The following is a 5,608-nucleotide window of genomic DNA, read 5'->3' on the forward strand; positions in this document are numbered from 1 at the left end:
ATGCCCAGTAGATGTGTAGGAGGCAGCCAATCAATGATTCTCTCATCATTGATGTTTCTACCCCTCTTCCTCTCCCTTCTGCTCTGAAATCAATAAAAATATTTTTAAAAAATCATTGACAGTTTTCCCCTCTTAGGCCTGAATGGAGGATGATGTTTAGAACCACCTACTGAATTGGATTTTAGTTTTTAGTTTCAACTGCTTGTTTTCAAAAGCTTATCCAGTGCACCAAAAGTTCACTGGTTCAGTTCTTGTCAGAGCACAGACCCAGGTTGCAGGTTTGATCCTTGGTCAGGATGTGTATGGAGGCAGCTGATTGATGTTTCTCTCTCTCTCTCTCTCTCTCTCTCTCTCCCCCCCCCTCTCTCCCTCTCCCTCTCCCTTTCTCTCTCTCTCAAATCAATAAAAAATAAACACATTAAGAAAATAATAATAAAGCCTGGCTAGCATGGCTCAGTGGTTGAGCACTGACCTATGAACCAGGAGGTCATGGTTCAATTCCCGGTCAGGGCACAGAGAGGAAGAGAGAGATAGAAACATCAATGATGAGAGAGAATCATTGATTGGCTGCCTCCTGCACGCTCCCTACTGGGGATCGAGCCCACAACCCGCGCATGTGCCCTTGACCAGAATCGAAACCGGGACCCTTCAGTCAGCATGCCGACGACGCTCTATCCACTGAGCCAAACCAGCTAGGGCAATAAATAAATAAGTAAATAAATACACACACACACACACATATATATGGTGTATACATGGTGTATATATGGTATATATATGGTGTATAGGAGCAACTGTTAGGCTGTTTCTTTGATCTTAGGTAAAGGTTTTTGTTCTTGTTTGTTTTGAAGTTAGTGGAGACGGGGGGGGGGGGGGGGGGGGTAGAAAAATAAAAAGAATAAGAAGACTAACCTCACAAACAATCCTAAAAAAACCCCCAATATACTCGTCAATCGAGCAAACAACAATAAACAATAGAGAGAGAAAAGAAGAAGAAGAAGAAAAAAATTTGGATAGTGAAGGAAGATAAGGGAAAGGTGTATAAGGATTTAGAGCAGGGGATTGGACATAGGGTATATAAGTAGGGTGAAATTTTGACAGGGGGTAAAAAGAATAGGGAAAATCTAAAGCTGGAGTAGGGTAAGAGAAACAGGACAACAAAAGGGAAAAGGGGGGAGGGCTGGATTTCTGGGCAGCTGCTAAGAGCTGTGAGATGAAGTGGAGGCTCCTGCCTTTAAAATGAGCTGGACCTGAAGGCACGGAGTTTATATAACTGTGGTAGAGAGCTGTACCTTCTGAAACATTTCCAATAGTTTCTAACTAATTTAAATACTACTAATAACTCTGTGGGAATTAGTCTTTGTGTTAATAGATTCAAGTATCCAACCGTCCGCTAAAAGTGGCTGACAGTCTCCCGATTGGCCTGGAAATGGCTGAAATGAGAAAAAGTGTAACATTTCAGCAAATTTTTCTTGCAGTGTGTCACCTGATAGTGGTAATGGTTTGTTCATTTGTTCAGCAGACACTTATGAACTTATTTGCCAAGCATTCGTTCTTTCAACAGATGTTACTTGAGTGCCCAAGTGCTCAGGGACTGGCCGTGGCACGGGATGCAGCTGGGAATGAGGTGGACAGTCCTGCCCTCTTAGCTAACAGACATTAAGCACCTAATTTTGCGCACGTGCTACGGGAGGGGCTGCACAGGCGCTGCTCGGCGCTGGGGCTTTTCCTGAGCAGCGGTCACAGGCCCGCCTTAAGGCTGCATGAGAGAGCCAGGCCCTGCCCTCTGGTGCACAGCCCAGGAGGGGGACAGGCAGAAACCAGGCGTCTACAAGGCCTGTGGGGTGCAGAGGAGGGAGCCGGGTGTCTCAGCCTTAGCTGCGAGTGTTAATACCTACCCTCTGACCCTGCAGCATGGACAAGGACAGCCCGGACATCCACCATGACCTCAACGCCCTCAAGACCAAATTCCAGGAGACGCGCAAGGTCATCAGCACCATGCCCGGCATCCACCTGAGCCCTGAGCAGCAGCAGCAACAGCTGCACAGCCTCCGGGAGCAAGTCAGGACCAAGAACGAGCTTCTGCAGAAGTACAAGAGCCTCTGCATGTTTGAGATCCCCAAGGAGTAGACGAGGCCGCCGCGTGCAGGATGCCCAAGAAAGCAGGGGAGAGCAAGTGGCCCGGATTGGTTCCTTGTGAAGTGTGGTTCCTTATGAAGTGTGGTTCTTTGGACCCCAGCTCTGAACTTTATAGCCGAGTGGCGGGGAGGCTATTGTGCTGCTTCCTCAGCTGAACTTGACGTTGACTGTGGGGGGGCTTCCTTCCATGTGTCCGCGTGTCTCGATGCGTAATAGCTGGAGTGCCTGCCTGTGGGAAGAAGAGGGTCCTGGCCCTGCCTCTGGGGAGGGGCCACCTCCTGTGTGTTTGGGCTCCACTGGCATCTCCGCTTTACTTCCTGCCTCCCTCTCTCTTCCCCCCGGACATGATCAGTGTGTGCCAGGGCCACATCGTTCTGTTAACAGTGCTGTGTAGCCTTTGCACGAAGCTCACTGGACAGATGAGGCCTGGGCTCGTGCGGCGTGGGCTTAACATGGTGAAGGAAGGCTGGGAGAAAGCAGTTTTGAAAGACGTTTTCTCCTGAAACTGTTTCCTTTTATGTTTGAGCCAGTGAGTGTCACTGTCCGTGGGGGGTCGGCCAGCTGCCTGCCGGTGGCCCCTTATCAGGTTCTCTGCCACCTACATGCTCTTTTCACTTTCAGCTCTTGCTCCCTTTGTCTCCTGTCATCTGCGGGCATCTCGTTTAGCCATTTAATGCCCAAGAGTGGCCAAACCGCTTCAGACCTCCTGGGGCCGGGGGGAGTGTCACTTCTACGCAGGCACAGGCGGGCTTCCGGCAAACAGCCGGCCTCTTCCAGCGTCTCAGATTCCGTGATCTTGGTTTAAAAGTTTATTTCTCTCTCTGGCCTCGCTAAAGAGCCAGCACGAACATTACTGCGCTGCAGGCAGGTCATGATGGACTTTTTGTTCAGAAGGGCGGCTCGGTGACAGCTGTGACCGTCCCTGGGCCAGGTACAGTTCTGAAGGGTGGGGCGCGCTAAACCCAAAGTTCAGCAGCCAAGTTCTGGTTCATGAAATGTTTACAAACACCCCTAATTTCCTGCAGGTGGGACGTTTTATTTTCATGCGCGTCCCTGGCCTCTTAAAGGATAAGGTGAGACTAGTAACCAAATATTATTTGAATCTAGAACTGAGTGCGTAACCTATGCTGACCAGTTCTGGGGCTTACCAGCTGCCTGCTGCTGACCTGGCCCGCAGGTGCTGACGGTGGAGATATTTTTAGCAGGGCTTCGTTCAGTGGCCCTGCAGCCACCTGCCAGAAGAGGGCGGGGCGGGAGCTGGGTCTGTGGTGGGGATCCGGTTTCTGTGGCTTTGGACAGAGGAGCCGGCTCTGCATTGAGGTGGGTAGTACCTGTTAGACTTCTACGTTGGGACTGTTCTTTAACTGAATCAGTTATTTTCTTGAACTTTCAGAGTAATGTGGGGCCAGTTTTAAGGCTCTGACCAAATACCATGAAGCACGAAGCACATGGGATGCAGGGCCCGGGCTTCCTGCCAGGCTGGGAGGTCAGCGTCCTGGGCGTCGTGGTTTTCAGGAGCGTCATTAAAAGCACTTTGCTCTGCTCTCAGGACATCTTGGTTTTTGTACTGAGAAGTTCTTAACAGGATGTCTCCTGGGCACTGGATATGTTCCCTTTGCTTAGAGATGACAAAGGGGCAACCTCCACTCCGCACCCCTCCCCCTAGCACACACATGTTACAGTGTGGAAGCAGCAGCTCCTGCTGGCCTGGAGGGTCATCCTGCCCGCCCATGATGGGCCCCAAGGCTACCCCTCATTCCATAAGGGGTTCAGTCCTGGCAGGGAGCAGCCCTCACCAGAGCGAGGTGGTAGTCCCTCCCCCGGGACAGTATCAAATGCCCCTTACCGGCTGAACACCCCCTGGAAGCCGATTATTTGGATTATTGGGTGGCAGGCACTTTTTATTTCTTTAAAGATTTTTAAAAATTAATTTGAGAGAGGGAGAAACATCGATGTTCCGCTCTCAGCTCTCACATGGATGGGCCACCTCCCGCAGGCCCTCCCCCCCGCCGGGGATCAAGCCCGCAACCTGGGCATGTGCCCTGACCGCAGATTGCAGCAGCGACCTTTGGTGCGCAGGATGGGACGACATCCAACCAACAGCCACAGCGGCTTAAACATCACACTTAATTCTCACAGCAACTCCACGCAAAGGGCGTTCTCTGTATTTTCCTGGCACAGAATTCGGGGCTTGGCAGGTGTCGCTGCCCCAGGCTCGCACAATTCAGAGGGGTCCTGAGCTGAGAGTGGCTGCCTCCGCTCCTGAGGAAAGGAGCCAGCAGAGAAGCGCGCCGGACCCCTACCCAGGGCAGAAAGTGCTTCCTGGAGTTGGAGGGGCCCGGAGGCTCAACTGTCTGCAGACAGCCGCCTGGGAGTCCGGAGAGGAGCCACGGGCCAGCTCTGCCTCCTTACTTGTGAACACAGGGCCCAGTGACACCTCCAGACCTGTCACCCGGGGCCTGCACTGAGTATTGGACAGACAGTTGGGCACAGCCCCAGGGCCCTTTGTGGCTGGGTCGCAGGGAAGCTAAGCAGGTAAATGGCTAGAAAGATGCATCTCAAGAGAGGACTCTGAAATCCTTTCTTGTTGGCCTCGATTTCAAAGGACCCATTCCCCAAATAGAAGGGCTTCCGCCCAGCCATCCGGAACTTTCCTAGAGCCTCTTCCCCCAGGAGGGCTGAAGCTGTGCTCAGAGCGCTGGTGCGTTTTCCGGGTCTGGGAAGGGGAGCCTAAGCCACAGTGTAGAAACCCACTCCTCCCTCTCACCCTGCCCCTCGGCCCATTTATAAAAGCAAAGAAAGCATGGTTTTCATTTTAAATTATTTTATAGTAAAATAACCAGTAACAATAACACGGTCTCACACAGTATAAACACTGGATAAGGTTTTGTTCATGTTCACGAAGTTTTTTCCTTGTGCAGTTTCACATACACATGTAAACAAGTCATTTGGCTGATCTGACCCCTTAGTTTCAGGGCAAAAGCTTTTGCCAGCTGCCAGGGCAGCCCAATCGCAGACAAGTGAATGCCCTGGTCTCCCTTTACCCTGCGGCGGGCAGGACGCCCAGCGGTGGCTGATTCACTTCCACACACACCCTACCCAACTGTTCGGTCTCTGAGAATCCGGGCAAGTTCACCCTCTGTTGGACCTGTGCCCACCAAGTCAGGGCGCGGGGGTTGGTGGTGGTGCCAGTGGGCGCTCAGACGTGGGGGGAGGGGCACCTGTGACCCAGTTCGCTTTCCTTCCAAAGCAGATGACCAGCCCTCCTCCGTTTTCACCTCCCAGTTGGCGGGCCGGGCTCTGGGGAGGGAAGACGCCCGGACACTTGAAGCTCAGGGCCGGCCTGGACCTGGATTTGACTTTTAAACGACAGGGTCTTCCTTCGGTCCTGCTGTCGGCCTGGGGGAGCGGGAGCCCTAGCTGATCACGCAGCGCTCCCTGTCCTTGGCCTGGCCGCCCGCCTTCTCCC

The sequence above is a fragment of the Myotis brandtii genome, unplaced genomic scaffold (assembly GCF_000412655.1).
Source record: "Myotis brandtii unplaced genomic scaffold, ASM41265v1 scaffold314, whole genome shotgun sequence".
NCBI lineage: Eukaryota > Metazoa > Chordata > Mammalia > Chiroptera > Vespertilionidae > Myotis > Myotis brandtii.